The sequence below is a fragment of the Psammomys obesus genome, unplaced genomic scaffold (genome assembly GCF_907164565.1).
Source record: "Psammomys obesus unplaced genomic scaffold, mPsaObe1.curated_primary_1811, whole genome shotgun sequence".
NCBI classification, from domain to species: domain Eukaryota; kingdom Metazoa; phylum Chordata; class Mammalia; order Rodentia; family Muridae; genus Psammomys; species Psammomys obesus.
Window position 1 is genome coordinate 1,924,173 of NW_026592368.1, and position 19,701 is coordinate 1,943,873.

Below are 19,701 nucleotides of genomic sequence, written 5' to 3' on the forward strand. Positions count from 1 at the left end.
TAGTCATGTAAGCAGGTTAAACTGTCCTATAACCTGTACGAAAATAGAAGTCTCCCAACCAAATGAAACAAACAAAAAACCCAGAGACAAATGTTTCTATCATTGAATTCTACCTGACTCTCAAAGAGGAGCTCATGCCAATACTTCTGAAACTATTCCACAAAATAGAAACAGAAGGAACACTGTCAAACTCATCCTATGAAGCCACAGTTACACTGGTACCTAAAACACACAAAGACCCAACAAAGAAAGAAAATTTCAGGCCCATTTACCTTATGGACTTTGATACAAAACTACTCAATAAGATCCTGGCAAACCCAATCCAAGAACACATCAAATATATCATCTACTGAGATCAATTAGGCTTCATCCCAGGATTCAGGGATGGTTCAAGATATTGAAATCAATTACTGTAATTCACTGAAAGGAAAAATAAACAAGTTCATCCAATTAGATGCAAAAAAGCTTTTGATAAAGTCCAGAACCACATCATGATAAATGTGTTGGAAAGATCAGAGATACAAGGCCCATATATAAACATAATAAAGGTAATATACATCAAGCTGATAGCAAAAATCAAATTAAATAGGGGGAAACTCAAAGCAATTACACTAAAGTCAGGGACAAGAAAAGGCTGCCCATTCTCTCCATATCTCTTTAATGTAGTACTTGAAGTTCAAGATAAAGCAATAAGAAAAGTAAACATGATCAAGGAGATCCAAAATGAAAAGGAAGAAACCAAAATATCCCTATTTGCAGATGACATACTAGTATATATATAAGTGACCCCCAAAATTCTACCAAAGAACTTCTATAGATGATAAAACCCTTAAGAAAAGTGACTGCTATAAATTTAACTCAAAAAATCAGCAGTCCTCTTGAATACAAATGATAAATGGGCTGATAATGAAATTAGAGAAACAACATCCTCCACGATAGCCACAAATAATAAAATATATCTTGGTGTAACTCTACCTAAGCAAGAGAAAGACCCCTATGACAAGAACTTCAAATCTCTGAAAAAAAGAAGCTGAACAAGATATCAGAAGATGGAAAGATCTCCCATGCTGATGGCTCAGCAGAATTAACATAGTAAAAATGGCAGTATTACCAAAAGCAATCTATAGCTTCTATGCAATTTCTATCAAAATACCAACACAATTCTTCACAGACCTTGAGAAAACCATTTTCAGTTTCATATGGAACACCAAAATTACCCTGAATTGCTAAAACATTTATTTACAATAAAAGAACTTCTGGAGGTATCTCCATGCCTGAGATCCAGTTGTACTACAGAGTAATCAAAATAAAAACTGCATGGTACTGGCATAGGAACAGACTGTTTGACCAATGGAATTGAGTTGAAGACCCAGAAATAAACTCAGGTACACATGGACCTTGATTTTTTATAAAGAAACCAAAACCAGACAATGTAAAAAAGAAGAAAGAATCTTTAGCAAATATTTCTGATCCAATTGGATGTCTACACGTAGAAAAATACCAATAGACCCATATTTATCAACCTGCACAAAACTCAATTCAAAGTGGATCAAAGACCTTAACATAAAACCAGAGACACTAAATCTATTAGAGGAGAAAGTAGGGAAGATCCTTAAAACCAAGAGACACAAGTTGCTGAACAGAACACCAACAATCGAAACAATAAGATCTACAATTAATACATGGGATCTTATGATTCTGTAAAGTTTCAGTAAAACAAAGGACCTTGTCAACACAACAAAATGATGGCAGAAAGATTGAGAAAAGATCTTCACCAACCCTATGTCAGACAAAGGGCTAATTTCCAAGATATATAAAGAATTCAATAAATTAAACTCCAGCAAATGAAATAGTCCAATTTAATAAATGCAGTACAGAACTAAGCAGAAGTCTCAGCAGAGAAATCTCAATTGGCAGAGAGGCATTTAAGGAAATGTACAATGTCAGTAGTCTTCAGGAAAACTCAAATCAAAATGACTCTGAGATTCCAACTTAACACCTATCAGAATGGCTAAGATAAAAAAAACTTATGTGACAACACATGCTGGCAAGGATGTGGAGAAAAAGTAACCATCCTCCTTTTTTCATGGGAGTACAAACTTGGACCACTATTTTGGAAATCAATCCTGGTGCTTTCTCAGAAAATGGGAACAATTCTACCTCAAGAACCATATAACACTCCTGGACTTATAAGAAAGATGCTTCACCAAACAAGGACATTTGTTCAACTATGTACATTAAGCTTTATTTGCAATAGCAATAATCTGGGAACAACCTAGCTGTCCCTCTACCAAAGAATAGGTAAAGAAAATATGGTACATTTACACAATGGAATACTATTCAGCTATTAAATAAAAAGAAATCATGAAATGTGCATGCAATTGGATGGAAAAAGGAAAGATCATCCTGAGTTAGGTAACCCATGGCCAGAAAGACACATATGGTCTGTGTTCCCTTATAAGTGGATATTAGCCATATATCACAGGATAGCTACACTACTAATCATGGAACCAAAGAAACTAAGTAACAAGGAGGGCTCGAGGTAGGCTTTTCTTAAATCTCACTCAGATGGGGAAATTAAATAGACAGTGGAATATGAAGTAGAGAGGGAACTGGATAGGAGAGGTTGTGTGGAGCGAGATGAAGGAGAGTAGATGTGAGGAGAATTGAGAGGCAAGGTTTAAGGGCCTGGAGACAAAGGGTGGAAGAAGGTTGGGGGGTATCACTGAGACAAACTGTAGAGATGGGACAGGCTATAGTACAGGGAGGATATGGGGATGTCTCTAGCTGAGCCTGCCAGCAGAGAGGGAAAGGAGAGTGTAGAAAGCCCCCTTCCAGCCAGGAAGGACCTGTAGCGGTGGGAGGGAAACGCCAATCTACCTAAAAAACCTTGCAAACAAAATTTATCCTAACTACGTGGTGGACAAAGAGAAAGATACAGTAGAGTCTGATGAAATGAACAATCAATACCTGTCCCAAGCTGACACCCACCCCATGAAAGAGTGCCAATCCTTGACATGATTAATGATACTGTGCTATGTTTACCGACAGGAGCCTAACTTAACCTTTCTCTAAGAGCCCCCTCACCCTTAGCAGTTAATTGAATCACATGCTGAGACTCACATCCCAGCATCACACAGAGCTGGAAGGGTGGGTGGGAAGGATAGAAGGAGCCCAGGTGGACTACAATGCTTCAAGAATACAGAGTAAACTGACCTAGATCCATGGGGACTTCATACATGGAGTGGAACTAGACCCAATACATATATGTAAATGATGGGCTGTTGGCTCTTCATGTGGCTACCTTAGTAAGTTGAGCAGTTGTACCTTAGTAAGTTGTGAGTGAAGAGTTTAAGTTAGCCTGGGTATAACTCCATTTTGAAATAAAGAGTTATCTTGACTGAAGCTGAATTCAGGTACCAGGAAATATCACAAAATGTGCACTTTGCAGAAAACAAAGTTAACTCCCCTAGCAACAGCCTCCAGGAAGCATCACAGAATAAATACTTAATAAAAAATAGAGACAAACTCCCTGGCAGTAATCAATGAGAATCAGTTGGAAATCAGGTGGAAAAATTCTCCCCAATATTTCAGATATAGTTTAGAAGAATAGCCATTGTGATTATATGCCTTAGAAATTGTGATTGTGTGCCTCAGAGGAGGTCATCTCTCCCCTCTAACTTTTACCTGTAACATCCTGTAACATCAAGACACACACACCCCACTTGCTGTCATGGAAACATGTACCCTCCTGCTTGCTGTCATGTAAACCCCATGTTCACAGACTTTCCCTTTAAAAATCCTGCTCACTCAAAGCTCAAGGTTCCACTTCTCTACTGCTGCATCAGTGAGACTTGGTTCCTGAGTTTGATCACTCTTCTAATAAAGCTCTCTCACTATTGCATCAAGTCATCTCCTGATGGTCTCTGAGGTTCCTGTGATCCTGGCATTACAAAAGCATCCATGTATGTGCTAAAAACCACACTTGGGTCCTCTGCATGGGCAGCAAGTGCCTATAACACTGAGTCATCCTCCAGCATGATTCAGTCACATATCTAACTTAATACAGTGGGTAAACAGTTCAACTACTAAGACACAATATTGTGTTACCTAATTAACAGCGGGTGTTATAAAGAACTGTTGCTTAGGTGCTAAGTTATTTGTACATAGGACATACTAACTTAGACAATATCACAACTCTATAGAAACCTGTGTTCACAAACTGTGTCAGTGTCTATGTCAAATATTATTGTTTTACATGATACTCGAAATTACATAGTACACTACACATTCTGAATTTCTCTTTTATTTATTTTTGAGTGAGTATAAATTTCAATTGACTTGTTCAACAATCTGATTGATCACACCCTATGTGATCATCAAGGCTCATATGTATAAAGAAATTCTATGTTTATGTCTTGTTGGTTTAAAATCCAATACATCCATTTATCACTAACACATGAAGATATTGCCTAAGTTCATGAGCACTTTCTGTGTTCAACATTTAAGAATAGAAGTGCAGTCTTGGTTTTACCTTCATTTTACCCAATTAAAAATGAATAAATTGTAAAAGCAATTACTTTTTAGTTACTAATGTCTCTTGGACAGGCTATTTATTTCATGGTCTTGTGTCATTAAATATAGATTGCATTTTATGCGAAATAGCAGCGTTGGTTATGGTCATTAAGTCTATATCTTATTGCAATGGACATATCCCTTGGAAACATAAATTTTGATTACTGAACTTGCTATATTTTTACCTTAATCACATTTTTATATTTTGGAATTTCATCTCACATTAGGAAACATTTAGTGAGAGACATTCAAATTTAATGTCTTCAAATCAGTGTCTTCATTCTCAAAATCATGTCAGATAATTACATACATACAGACATAGTGTGACAGAACCTTTTTCCATTTTTAACTTATACTTTATAAGAGGAACATGTTTTATTGGCTTGACAACAGATTACTTACTAATAACCTAAGATCCCGGTGCTTCCCTTGCCTGTGAGTGAGGCTTACCTGCCATGGTAGAAGTTTGTCCTTGTTTTTTACTTCTTTAGATCCCATTTCAGTTTTGCTCAGTAGCATTTTATGTAGGGCATGGGCCAATGCATACACTGCATTCTGTATGGAATAGCTGGGCTAAGAAGTGGTCATCACTTCATTTACTTCATCCTCAGTCTTTAGGGAAATATTCACTGGACAGGGTTTATTATTTCCACAAAGCAAAGCAGGAGCTGAACAATCAAAATTGTCAACTCAGAATTTAGAGAAGTAAATATCACCTGGGTACTGGGAAGGTGTTAGTACCTCAAGAAAGTGCTTGAAGCCAGGGATAGTTCTCTCCTTTGAAAATGAGAAGCTTCCTCTGAAAAAGTATATCCAAACATTGCTTTCACATAATATAGACTCTAAATATGTTGGATGCTGCTTTGCCATGATCCACACCTTCTTTATGATAAAAAAGGTTTTAATGTGTATGCAGAAGAAGAACAATTCATCTATATCACCATAGAATAAGTGCACATTTACTTGTATATGTTTGTTCAAGTTAGGCAAACCATACTCATATTGTACACTAAACTTCCAATTATCTGACAGTTTTTTTGTAAAAGCCACACAGATATCTTCTGATTCCATCTCTACTTTCAGGTCAGAGAGAAACTCCCTTCCTCTCTGATCATCAGACACAATGAGCCCCACCCACTTCCAACCAAAGTGCAGCAATGAAGAGATCAAACCTTGGATTAGAGCTCTGTCTTTAGGAGCCATCTGATATAGGGAAGGGAATGTATCTTTGTCATTTAGCATTGAATCAAATGGTCCATATGTGACCTGAGGAAGCAAAGATAAAAAGTTATTCTGTTCCAGGTATTTGGAATCATCATGCTGAGAGAGGAAGTGGGTTCGTACTTCACATATGAGGGTCAACAAGGGACTGAATATTGGTGAGGAAGTTGTGTTCTGTTAGATTAACTTGTCTCTCTGATCATGTGATGGAATACAGTCTTTTTTAAGTACTGTGGGCTCTGAAGTTACTATATGTCTGAAGCAGCCAATAAGCAAACAATAAGTTGTTCACTGGCTTTGAAAGTCATGATAGGTCTTTCTTGTTGCAATAACAATGCAACAGAGTGTCTAATGTAGATATAGACTGCAGAAAGCATTACCAAGTACTTTATAGTCACAGAACACCATATTTCCCAGAACCTTCAGCTCTAAGAAAGCAGTACTAAGAGGAAAGTTCATAACACTAAGTGCCTTCAAGAAGAAATTCGAAACATCTCATTCAAGTAACTTAACAGCTCACCTGAATGCCTTAGAAAAAAATGAAGCAAACACTCCCAAGAGCAGTAGATGACTTGAAATAATCAAACTCAGGGCTGCAATCAATACATTAGAAACAAATAAAAGAAATCAAAGAAGCAATGAAACCAAGAGCTGTTTCTTTGAAAAAATCAAAGAGATAGACAAACTTTTAGCCAAACTAACTAAAAGGCAGAGAGATACTATCCAAATCAACAAAATCAGAAATGAAAAGGGAAACATAAGAACAGACACTGAGGAAATCCAAAACATTATTAGGCCTTACTTCAAAAGCCTTTATGCCACAAAATTTGAAAATGTAAATGAAATGGATAATTTTCTTGATTGAGTCTACTTACCAAAGCTGAATCAAGACCAGATAAATAAAATAAACAGTCCTATGTCCCTAAGGAAATAGAAGCAGTCATCAACAGTCTCCCATAAAAAAAAAGCCCAAGGTCAGATGGTTTCAGTGCAGAATTCTACCAGACTTTCAAAGAAGAGAAAACACCAATACTCTTCAAACTATTCCACAAAATAGAAACAGAAAGAACATTACCAAACTCATTCTATGAAGCCACAGTCACCTTCGTACCTAACCCTCACAAACACCCAACAAAGAAAGAGAATTTCAGTCCAATCTCCCTTACAAACCTTGATGCAAAAATATTCAACAAAATACTCACAAACTGAATCCAAGAATGCATCAATGATATCATCCACTATGACCAAGTAGGTTTCATCCCAGCTATGCAGGGGTGGATCAACATATAAAAACCCATCAACATAATCCACAATAAAAACAAATTGAAAAAAAATGATAATATACTTAGATGCTGAAAAACCATTTGTTAAAATCCAACATTCGTTTATGTTTAAAGTCTGGGAAAGATCAGGGATACAAGGATCTTATCTACACATAGTAAAGGTAATATACAGCAAGCCTATAGCCAACATCAAACTAAATGGAGAGAAACTTAAATCAGTCCAACTGAAATCAGGAACAAGACAAGGCTTCCCACTCTTTCCATATCTCTTCAACATAGTTCTTGATATTCTTCCTAGAGCAATAAGATAATTAAAGGAAATCAAAGGGATTCAGTTCAGAAAGGAAGAAGTCAAAGTATCACAATTAAAGAGTTTAAGTTATCCTGAATATAACTCCATTTTTAAATAAAGATCTTGACTGAAAACTAAATTCAGGTACCAGGAAATATCACAGAATGTACACCTGGCAGGAAAAAAAGTTAACTCTCCTAGCAACAGCCTCCAGGAAATATAACAGAATAAATGTTTCATAGAAAACAAACTCCCTGGCTATAATCAATGGGAATCGGGTGGGAAATTTCTCCGAATGTTTAAGATACGGTTTAGAAAAATAGCCATTGTGATTATACACCTTAGACACTGTGATTGTGTGCCTCAGAAAAGGTCACCACACCCTGCTAAACTTCACCCAATTCTGTAATGCCAAGGCTTGTGTCCCCCTGCTTGATGTCATGGAAACCCCCTGCTCACAGACTTTTTCTTTAAAAATCCTGTTCACTCATATCTCAGAGTCCCACTTCTCTACTACTGAGAATTGGGTCTGGAGTTCAATCACTCTCTTAATAAAGCTCTCCTATAATTGCATCAAGTTGTCTCCTGGTGGTCTCTGAGGGTCCCATGAACCTGGCATTACACTATTTGTAGATGATATAGTATACATGAGTGACACCAAAAATTCTACCAGGGAACTCCTTCAGCTGAAAAACCCCTTCAGCCAAGTGCCTGGATATGGAATTAACTCAAAAAAAAATCAGTAGCCCTCCTGTATACAAAAGACAAAGAGGTTGAGAAAGAAATTAGGGAAACAACACTCTTCACAATAGTCACAAAGGACATAAAGTGCCTTGATGTGACTCAAACCAAGAAAGTCAAAGACTTGTTTGAAAAAACTTCCAGTCTCTGAAGAAAGAAATAGAAGAAGAACATGGTGCTGGCATAGAAAAGGAACGGTAGGTCAATGGAATTTTATAGAAGACCCAGAAGTAAACCCACACACTTATGGACACCTGATTTTTTACAAAGATGCTAAAACCATACAATGGGAAAAATGGTGCTTGTCTAACTAGATATCTGCAAGTAGAAAAATGCAAATATATCTATAACTTATCATCCCTCACAATACTAAAATCCAAGTGGATCAAAGATCTCAATATAAAAATGGACACAATAAAGCTGTTAGAAGAAAAAAATTGGGAAGAGCCTTGAACTCATTGGCACAGGAGACAACTTCCTGAACAGAACACCAATAGCACAGGCTCTAAGATTAACACTCAATAAATGGGACCTCATGAAAATGAAAAGCTTCTGCAAGGCAAAGGTCATCATTTTCAGAACAAAAGGACAGCCTACAGATTGGAGAAGGATCTTCACCAACCCTATATCTGACAAAGGGCTAATATCCAGAGTATATAAAGAACTAAAAAAGTTAAAAAGCAACAAATCAAGTAACTCAATTAAAACTGGGGTACAGAGCTAAATAGAAAATTCTCAGTAAAGGAATATCAAATGGCAGAGAAACACTTAAAGAAATGAACAACATCCTTAGTCTTCAGGGAGATGCAAATCAAAAGGACCCTGAGATTTCACCTTACATCAATCAGAATGGCTAAGATCAAAAACTCAAGTGACAAAACATACTGGAGAGGATGTGGAGAAAGAGGAACCCTACTCCATTGCTGGTGGCAATGTAACCTTATACAACCACTTTGCAAATCAATATGGCTCCTTCTCAGACAATTAGGAATAGTGCTACCTCAAGATCCAGCTATACCACTCCTAGGAATATATCCAAAAGATGCTCTAGTATGCAACAAGGACATTTGCTCAGCCATGTTCATAGTAGCTTTATTTGTAATAGCCAGAATCTGGAAAGAACCTAGGTGTCTCTCACCTAGGTTCTGGATACAGAAATTGTGGTTTACACAATTTACACAATGGAATACTACTCAGCAATTAAAAACAATGAAATCATGAAATTTACAGGGAAATGGTGGGATCTAGAAAAGATCATCCTGAGTGAGGTATCCCAGAAGCAGAAAGACACACATGGTTTAAACGCTCTTATAAGTAGATATTAGGCCTATAATATAGGATAACCATACTAAAATCTGCACACATAAGGAAGCTAATAAAGGAGTACCTTGAGTAAGATGCTCAATTTATTCAGAAAGGCAAATGGGATGGACATCAGAATAGGAAGAAAACAGGGAAGAGGACAAGAGCCTATCACAAAGTGCCTCTGAAAGACTCTACCCAGGAGTCAAAACATATGCTGAGACTTATAGTGAAACACGGGGCAGAGTGCAGGGAATCTTATGAAAGAAGTGGGAAGTAGTAAGACCTGGAGAGGACAGGAACTCCACAAGGAGAAAAAGAGAACCAAAAATCTGGGCACAGAGTATCTTTTCTGAGACTACTCCAAACAAGGACCTTGCATGGAGATAACCTAAAACAACCCCTTCACAGATGTAGTCCATGGCACCTCAGTGTCCAAGGGGGTTCCTTAGTAATGGGAACAGGGACTGTCTCTGACATGAATTCATGGGCTGGCTCTTTGATCACCTCCACCTGAGGGGGAAACAGCCTTACCAGAGCACAGAGGAAGACAATGTGGCCAGTCCTGATGAGACCTGATAGACTAGGGTCAGATGGAAGTGGATCAGGACCTCCTCTATCATTGGACTGGTGGAGAGACATAGGAGAAAAAGAAGGAGGGAAGGTGGGATTGGAAGAAGGGAGGGGAGAAGTCTACAGCTGGGATACAAAATGAATAAGCTCTAATTAATAAAAATAAAATTATAAAAGAAGATGGAAATACCTCCCATTTCATGGCTTGGCAGGATTAGCATAGTAAAAATGGCCATCTTACCAAAAGCAATCTACAGATTCAATGCAATTCCCATCAAATTACCAACACAATTATTTACAGAACTTGAAAGAAAAATTCTCAACTTCATATGGAGTAACAAGAAACCCAGAATTGCTAAAACAATCCTCTATAATAAAATATCTTTTGGAGGTATCTCCAGCCCTGATCTAAAGCTGTACTATAGAGCAACAGTAAGAAAAAAAACATGATACTGGCATAGAAACAGGCTGGTGGATCAATTGAATCAAATAGAAGACCCAGAAATAAACCCACACACTTATGGACACATCATTTTTTACAAAGATGTCAAAATCATACAATGAAAAAAGATAGCATCTTCAATAAACGGTGTTGGTCTAATTGGATATCTACATGTAGAAAAATGGAAAGAGATCCATACCTATCACCCTGCACAACTCTAATGTTCTTGTGGATCAAAGACCTCAATATAAAAACCAACACACTAAACTGGTTAGAAGAAAAGTTGGGGAAGAGCCCTGAACTCATTGGCACAGGATACAATTTCCTGAACAGAACACCAACAGTGCAGACTCTAAGATCAACAATCAATAAACAGGACATCATGAAACTAAAAAGCTTCTGTAAAGCAAAGGACACTGTATTCAGAAGAAAATGACAGCCTGCAGATGGGGAAAGGATCTTCACCAATCCTATACCTGACAAAGGGTTAATATCCAGAATATATAAAGAACTCAAGAAGGTAAACAGCAACAAATCAAGTAATACAATGAAAAAAAAATGTGGTATAGAGGTAAACAGAGAATTCTCAACAGAGGAATACCGAATGGCAGAGAAATACTTAAAGACATGCTCAACATCCTTAATCATCAGGGAAATGCAAATCAAAACGACCCTGAGATTTCAACTTACACCCATCAGAATGGCTAAGATAAAAAACTCAAGTGACAACACATGCTGGAGAGGATGTAGAGAAAGGGGAATCCTCTTCCATTGCTGGTGGGAATGTAACCTTAAACAACCACTTTGGAAATCAATCTGGCACTTTCTCAGACAATTAGGAATAGTTCTACTTCAAATACAGCTATATCACTCCTAAGCATATATCCAAAACATGTTCAAGTATACAACCAGGACATTTGCACAACCATGTTCATAGCATCTTTATTTGTAATAGCCAGAAGCTGGAAAGAAACCACTTGTACCTCAGTGGAGGAATGGACACAAAAATTGTGGTACGTTTACACAATGGAATACTACTCAGCAATTAAAAACAATGAAATCATGAAATTTGCAGGCAAATGGTGTGAATTAAATATGATCATCCTGAGTGATTTATCCCAGAAGCAGAAAGACACACATGGTATATGCTCACTTATAATTGGGTATTAGAAATATAGGATAACCATACTAAAATCTGTACACCTAAAGAAGCTAATCAAGAAGGAGGACTCTAGGTAAGTTGCTCTTTCAATTTGAGAAAGGCAAATGAGATGGACATCAGAAGAGGAAGAAAAAAGGGGAAGAGGACAGAAACCTACCACAGAGGACTCTGAAAGACTCTACACTGCAGTATATCAAAGCAGAGGCTGAGACTAATAGCCAAACTTTTGGCAGAGGGCAGGGAATCTTATGAGGAATGGGAGAGAGAGAAAGATATGAAGGGGACAGGAGTGCCACAAGGAGAGCAAAAATATTCTGGGCACAGGGGTCCTTTCTGAGACTGATACTCCAACCAAGGACCATTCATGGAGATAACCAGAACCCCTGCACAGGTGCAGCCCATGGCAGCTCTGTGTCCAAGAGGAACAGGGACTGTCTCTGACATGAACTCAGTGGCCTCCTCTTTTATCACCTCCCCCTGAGATGAGAGCAGCCTTACCAGGCCACAAAAAAAGACAATGCATCAAGTCCTGATGAGACCTGATAGACTAGGATCAGAGGGATGGGGAGGAGGACCTCCCCTATCAGTGGACTTGGGAAGGGGCATGGGAGGATATGAAGGATTGAGGGTGTGATTGGGACAGAATGAGGGAGGGGGATACAAGTGAATAAATTGTAATTAATAAAGCAATAAATATTTTTTTAAAAAGAAAGAAAATATGGAATGAGACTTCCAAAGTTTTTAGAGATTCAGTTCTTTAAATTAAAATGGTGCAAGTTGTGAAGATCTGAGGTCACTTTTCGAGGGTTATTGCATCATCTCTTTCTAATGATAGATTTAATGGAGATAAAACTCTGAGACAGATTGTGTCATTGTGTTTCATTTTTTGTTACATTAGGTAAAAAATGTTAACATTAGGTTAAATGCATTCATGAATTGCTTAACTGAATGATAACAATGAATGTTACACTGTGTATTTTATAATCTTGATTATTGCTGACTCTTGTGATCACTCAATGTTTTGTCTGTTTGTAGTAATGCCTGCTGATGGGTGCTTTTTTTCAGTGTAGCCTGGCAAGATGAAACTGTGGCAATAAAGCTAAGTGGTTGATCTCTGTGGGTGTTATTCTGAGATCAACTTTCCTGACTGAGATCATTAATTCCTTGAAAGATTTTCATTGGTGATGGCCTTGAAGATTGTTCCAAATTTAGGTACATGTCCTGGATTTTCTTTTTACATATGTCAGATATTGACAACTGTAGGAAGTTTTAGATGTATACATGATTTCTTGAGTGGTTAAGTATCTTTGTTGTAGACTTTGACTTCCCATGTTTGAAGACAGAATCATGGATTCTACTAAGTGATCTGCTTAGAAATTCTCAGAACTGACTGTTGATGTTTTTACCACACTCTTTCCATTGTTAACCATTACATTATCAAAGTAATTCATTCATGGCTATTTTAAATCTGCCTACAGTAAATATAAACCACTTCTCTACTTCCTTTTGTTTTCTTCTGGGGTTTTTTTGTCTGTTTGTTTTTGTTTGGGGTCAGGTTTAACATGTGATTGTGCACAAAACTACTTTCCTAACTTACTTGTGGGAAATTGTAGAGCTCCAAAAGTGTTCCAATTGCAGCAGAAAATTCCGGCCTGGTTCCTGAAATGATTCCTAGAGTTTTGTGTTCTGTTTTGCATTTATAGTTAGCGACATACTCACTCCTTCCAGATAGCCACATCAGAGGGCCCTCCAAGGTTCTTCTGTTAGAATTAAAGGCATTGTAGATGTGAAAACCAATGTCATATTAGGAAACAGTTGTGAGTCCTTATTGATCTGATCAATGGCAAAGTATAAGGTCAGCAAATATTGATAGTTTTTTCAGCTTCGTCTAAACCAGAGGAACAGATTGATGAGGACAGTCAGCCTACTTTTGTCAGAAACTCTTTATCAAATTCAGGAATGTAGAGGTGTTAAGTCTTGACTGTTATTGTGACATGTAAAGCTTCTGTGAATAAGCCCCTGACAAATCAAGAACATCATGGAATGGCTCCTAAACGCTCAGAAATTGAACTGTATCTAATAATTGTTTCCTTGATGTACATTTTGTGGATAAAGTGTCACTTGTTTGTGTCCTATGACTGCTGACTATATAGGTGCTTATGATGTTTTTGATCATGGAAGCATTGGGATAGGAAGAGTCATTAAGATGTTCACTGGAAATGTAAATAAGAGCTTCATGTCCTTTTATTTTGCAATGATTCAATTTCATACTCATTTACAAAAGTTGTAACAAGTTTCTTTATATGCACTCTGAGAGTTATAGTATCTCATTGAAGGGTAGACAGATGCTGAGGCATCTAGGTACACTGACCCCTTTTGAACAAAAGAAGCATCAGTTCTCAGTGCCCATAGGGTGGTCTAGAATTATCTGTAGCTCTAGGTCATGAGATCCTCTTTTGAAATCTTAGGGCATTGGGCACACATGTTGTATTCACACAAGAAGGTAAGCACTCAAGTACATGAAATAAAAAATAAAGCAATATAAAACAGTGTTTTGGGAGCTTGAGAAATAACTGATATGATTGCTTGCTGCTATTATGGAGGACTCTGATTCAGTCACAGTAGCCACTTTTTGGGTTACCATACTATTTAACACCAGTTCTAGGGGTTCCATGTCCTCCTCTCCCCTCTGCAGATACAAGCATGCCTATGGTACACATATAAACATGTAGGCAAAACACTCATAAACACAAAATAAAAAAAACATAAATTCTTATAAAAATGTAAAAAGTAGTAACTAAAGGAAAATTCTTCTATAAGGTTTCAGTCTAAATCATTGAGTAGAGTTTCCCAGGTAAGGGAAGGCAGTGAAATAAAAAAAAAGTAAGTTAAAATAGCATAAGTAAAAGAGGAAAACACAAGTCCCATTAGATCAGTAAAAAAAAATGCTCATCATGGGAGAAAATGGAATTATGGTGCAGGAAGTTTTGCTAAACTGTCTAACTCATGGCCTTCCATGTTTATGGATGGGTCCTCAGGATATCTGCAGCACCCTGAATAGCCTTTTTTGGACACCTGTGCAGTTGATCTAATGAATAAAATCATTTTGGAATATAGTAACTCATCACACCACTGACTTATGCCAATGTAAAATCTAGGAATGACATCAAGTAGCATCTTGGATCTGTATGATGTTTCCCCCTCTTCCTGTAACTTCTTCTCTGATGTTTCCAGCAATGTACTGGATTTATAGCGTCCCTACCCCCACTTTTTTTTTTATGAAACCTGCATAAAGCTACTTCTCCATTGCAATGTGGAATTTGGCATAAACTAAATTGTGTTCATAGGCCAGAGACTCTCAAATTTACTTCTGGAATAAATTCTCTTTTTTTCCCTTTGAGCTGAATGCTGAGGTTTTTCCCAATCACATAAAAAAAATACTAAAGTCTAAACAACAGATTCTGTTGGTTCTATTTGTATACTTATTCATTTATCTATTTGTGCATCATTTTTCATAACCATACCAATAAAATGTAAACAACACATGACATATTCAGATGTTGAATTATGTATGAGATGCAGCTTACATGATCATGATGGATGATCTGTTTGCTAGTAATTTATTGAGTATTTTTCCATTAGTGTACATGAAGGAAATTGGTTTGTGATACTTTTTCCTTGTTGAATTTTTGTGTGGTTTAGATATCAGTGTGACTGTGCCTTCATAAATTGAATTTAGCAGTTTTCCTTCAGTTTCGGTTTTGTGGACTATTTTGAGAAGTATTGGTATTAGCTATTCTTTGTTTGTTTTATACTCCATTTGAGTCAGCATAATCTTTATTTCAAAATAACTTTTTTTATTATATAAAAATGTAAAAAATCCAGCAAAACCAGGAATACGGATATATTTTCCTGGGCTTTCACACTTTTTTATTTTTATTCACATCTCAATTTCAATACAATTTACAATACTGTCCCCATTTCCACTCTAACTATCCATGTGCTAAGTGACAGAAAGGTCTGGTACAAATACACTGAAAAATAGGCCCAGCTTTGAAACCAAGGTATTCTTTTAAGTCTTGTAGAATTGTCTTCTAAAACCATCTGTCTCTGGGATCTTTCTGGTTGGGAGATTTTTAGTGGCTGCTTCTATTTCATTAAGGATTATAGATATATTTAAAATATTCATGCAATCTTGATTTAAGGTTGACAAATGACATCTATCAATTAAATTGTCAATTTCTTTTAGATTTTAATTGTTTTTTTTTCTTTGAGTATAGCACTTAAAGTATGACCTCATGATACTTTGAGATCTGTTATACTTGGTTCTGTTGTTATGTGCCCCTTCTTATTTTTTTATCTTGTTCATTTGGATATTCTCTCTTCTAGTCAGTTTCAATAAAAAAAATTTTTATAATGCTGATTTTCTCTAGAACTGACTTTTTGTTTCATTGATTCTTTGTATTGTTCTGTTTGTTTCTTTTTTATTAGTTTTGGTCCCATTTTTGTTTTTCTTTTGATCTATTTCTCTTTGTTGTTTTGCTTGTTTTTGACCTAGGGATTTCAATTGTGGCATTAAGTTACTAGCCTAAGATCTTATGAGGAACCACATTATTTCTATTCACCTGCTCAGGGCAAGACCATCAATCATACTCTGACACAGTTTGCAACAACTGATGAACCTATGGACCATTGATGATATCCCTCATGTAGCTGTACCCCACCCTATTTTAGCACCATCCTTTATCACCTAGAACCAGTGTGCCTCATTCCACAGACTTCTGAAGTCAGAAAGTTTTCTGAGGGTGAACAATGAGAACCATCCAACTCCTGAAAGTGTTTATTCTTTTTTTTAGAGGCTATACCAAACTATATAAAACACTGGAGCTAACACATTCACACATCAATCATGAGTAGCCACAAGACTGCATCACAAACATTCTCATCTGATCCAAACCCAGACATGTTGTGATAACAGGAAATAGATATCCCAACACCCTATCAGAAAAGGGTGAGTTGACTCTAAATAAAACAGTAACCCAATTTAAAAACACATGAAAATAAACTCAAAGTTTAGGGAAGATGAAAAACAAATGACTGATATTTTTTTAATATTTTTATTATTATTAATTACACTTTGTTCATTTTGTACCCCCCATAAGCCCCCCCTCGTCCCCTCCCAATCCCACCCTTCCTCTCCTTTCTGCATGCATGCCCCTCCCCAAGTCCACTGATAGGGGAGGTCTTCCTCTCCTTTCTGATCTTAGACTATCAGTTCTCATCAGAAGTGGCTGCATTGTCATCTTCTGTGGCCTGGTAAGGCTGCTCCCCCCTCAGGGGGAGGTGATCAAAGAGCAAGCCAATCAGATTATGTCAGAGGCAGTCCCTCTTCCCATTACTAGGTAACCCACTTGGAAACTGAACTGCCATGGGCTACATCTGTGCAGGGGTTCTAGGTTATCAAAAAACTGATATTTTAAAGGTATTCAATCTCCTTAGCAATTATTCCAAGAGATTACTTACTTGCCTCAGATATATAACCCAATTCAAGTTGTTGTTTCTTTCAGTATTTTCTTCCTCTCACCACACCCCCATCCTAGATCTCCCTGTTCCCAACTACACCTACCTCCGATCCTCTTGTGAAATTAAAAGATCTTTTAGATTTCATCTTATGCAATAACATAAATGACAACAAATGTTGGCATATATGTAAGTAATGGGAACCACAAACTGGTGTAGGTCCTATGAAAATTAGTGTGGAAGCTCTCTAAAATAAAGAAATATATCTCTCTAAAATAAAGAAATATATTATCATTTCTTGATAAATACCCAAAGGATGGCATATTCCTACTGCAGAACTTCGAGACCATCCATGGAAAATCTTATATGTAACTGTTACCACTTAATCATTGAAATACATATGAAAACCTCTTGCTCTGTAAACTCCATGGAATCTACTAGAGTAACCCTCATAAATTCTTCTAGTAATGCCAGACACATAACTTGAACATATCATATCTTTACACAGTCAAGTCCTCAAATGGAGGGTTGGGATAGCAACCCAGGAATAAATATTTGAACTACAGTTTGTTCTGTGTTCAGTGGGGTTTGCAAAGGGAGCCTAGCAGAAACATCAGTGTAGATCATAGAGACTTCACATTCCAACTGATGGGAGCAGAGGCAGATTCCCATGGGTAAACATGATTCACAACTGGAGAGTCCTGTGTAAAGGATGGGAAAGAATGCATGGAAGCAGAGGTGTCAGTGACACCATGAGAACACTGACAACACAATCAACTGACTAGGACTTATGATATCCTCTGATATCAGGGAGCCTCTAGGGATCTGACCTAGGACTCCAGCATGTATGTTACAGCTGAGTAACTTTGTGTTCCTGTGATATTTCTAACAGTGAGTGCTGGGGAGGTCTCTGACTTTTTTGACTATATTTTGGATTGTTTTTTCTTCCTTACTGGGTTGCCTTTTCCAGCTTTGATGTCATGGTATATGCCTGGTCTTAAAGGAGCTTCTTATGCCATGTTTGATGATGCTCTTAAGAGAACTGCTGCTCTTTCCTGAATTGAAGAATAGAGAGCAGAGATCAGGGTTGTGAGGAGGTGAGGGTGAAATATTTGGAGAAGGGAAGTAAATGAAAATTTCCATCAGGACGCAATATATGAGAGAATGATTAATTTTTATAATGTTGTACTATATAAGTAAGGTGGCTCTGGTGTTGGGTTTTGGCCTTCCACTTGCAAACCTATGCATGCTGTTTAAATGCTTTTGTTTTTTTTTCCTAAATCTTTCCTGTGTCAGGTGGGCCAATGAAATCTATGACAAGGAGAAGGAGAGAAAAACAGAATAGCATAGAAAATACACAGTTTTTGAAAAAAGCAAAAAAGTAAACTATTTCCAATAAGGATGCGGCTGCTAATCTTATGCTCCTCTTCTCAGTCTTGTTTAACTTTCTAAATAATTCCTACACTTATAGTTTTAAATCCTTGGCTACCAACAAGCAGGCAAATCAGTTCATGTCAGAGACAGTCCCTGTTCCCATTACTAGGGAACCCACTTGGACACTGAACTGCCATGGGCTACATCTGTGCAGGGGTTCTAATATATATCCATGAATAGCGGTGGGTTGGGGTATAAGTCTCAGAAAAGACCCCTGTGCCCAGATTTTTCTGTGATCACCTCCCCCTCAGTGGGTGCAGCCTTATGAGGCCACAGAGTAAGATAATGCAGCCACTCCTGATGAGACCTGATAGACTGGGATCAGAAGAAAAGGGAGGAAGACCTCCCCTATCAGTAGACTTGTGGAGGGGTATAAGAGGAGCAGAGGGATGGAGAGTAGATTTGAGAGGGGCGGAGGGAGGGAGCTACAGATGGAATACAATTAATAAAATAAATCTATTTCCTTACCTGGGCTGCATTGTCTGGTCTCAGTAGGAAAGGATGATTCTGGTCCTGTAGACAGTTAATGTGCCAGGGCTGGCTGATAACCATGTGGAACCTTCCTCTGCTGTGAGGATGAAAGTGGAAATGGGGAAAAGAGTGTGTGAGGAGACTGGAGAATAATGGGAAGGCTTCTGTCAGAATGAAAAATTAATAAATATATAAATTAATGGAGAAAAAAATTTTAGCTTATGAATAAAATTTATTTCAAGATTTCTAAGAATATTTTGTATACTTTCAATATCTCAGGATTTTTAATTTCTCTGGGTTTGGATTAAAACTTTGTAAAATCATCAACAAAATGTCATGTTAAAATCTGAAGAAAAATGAAGGATAGCTAAAAAAAAAAAAACCTGCAGCATACTTGTGTGTAATGTGCATTCAATTCATTTTTAGAAAAATAAACTGGTCAGAGCATAGTATACATGTTACATGGATACAATTTCTGATTCTGGAAAACAGAACTTACCAACATCAGATTTTTGGGCAAGATTTATAAATTCCTAAGGTCATAAATGTTTATTCTATTTAACAGACAGACTTAGAGCTGTATGTCTAAGTTTATAAGTGTCGAAAAACCTACATATCTCTCTACTAACTGTGCTCAACTCTAGGCTTCTTGAAAAACCTAGGTAAGGAACAACAGATGCTTAAT

The 19,701-nt window shown here is 37.2% G+C and overlaps 1 protein-coding gene and 1 pseudogene across 2 annotated transcripts in view; one reads left to right on the forward strand and one right to left on the reverse strand.

Moving 5' to 3' along the window:
- The window catches only part of LOC129681241 (zinc finger protein 394-like), a 78,547-nt gene that overhangs the window by 29,394 nt on the left and 29,452 nt on the right, over nt 1–19,701 (forward strand). The window lies entirely within an intron of this gene.
- Nucleotides 1–19,701, reverse strand: part of LOC129681234 (vomeronasal type-2 receptor 26-like) — a 31,634-nt pseudogene that overhangs the window by 4,046 nt on the left and 7,887 nt on the right.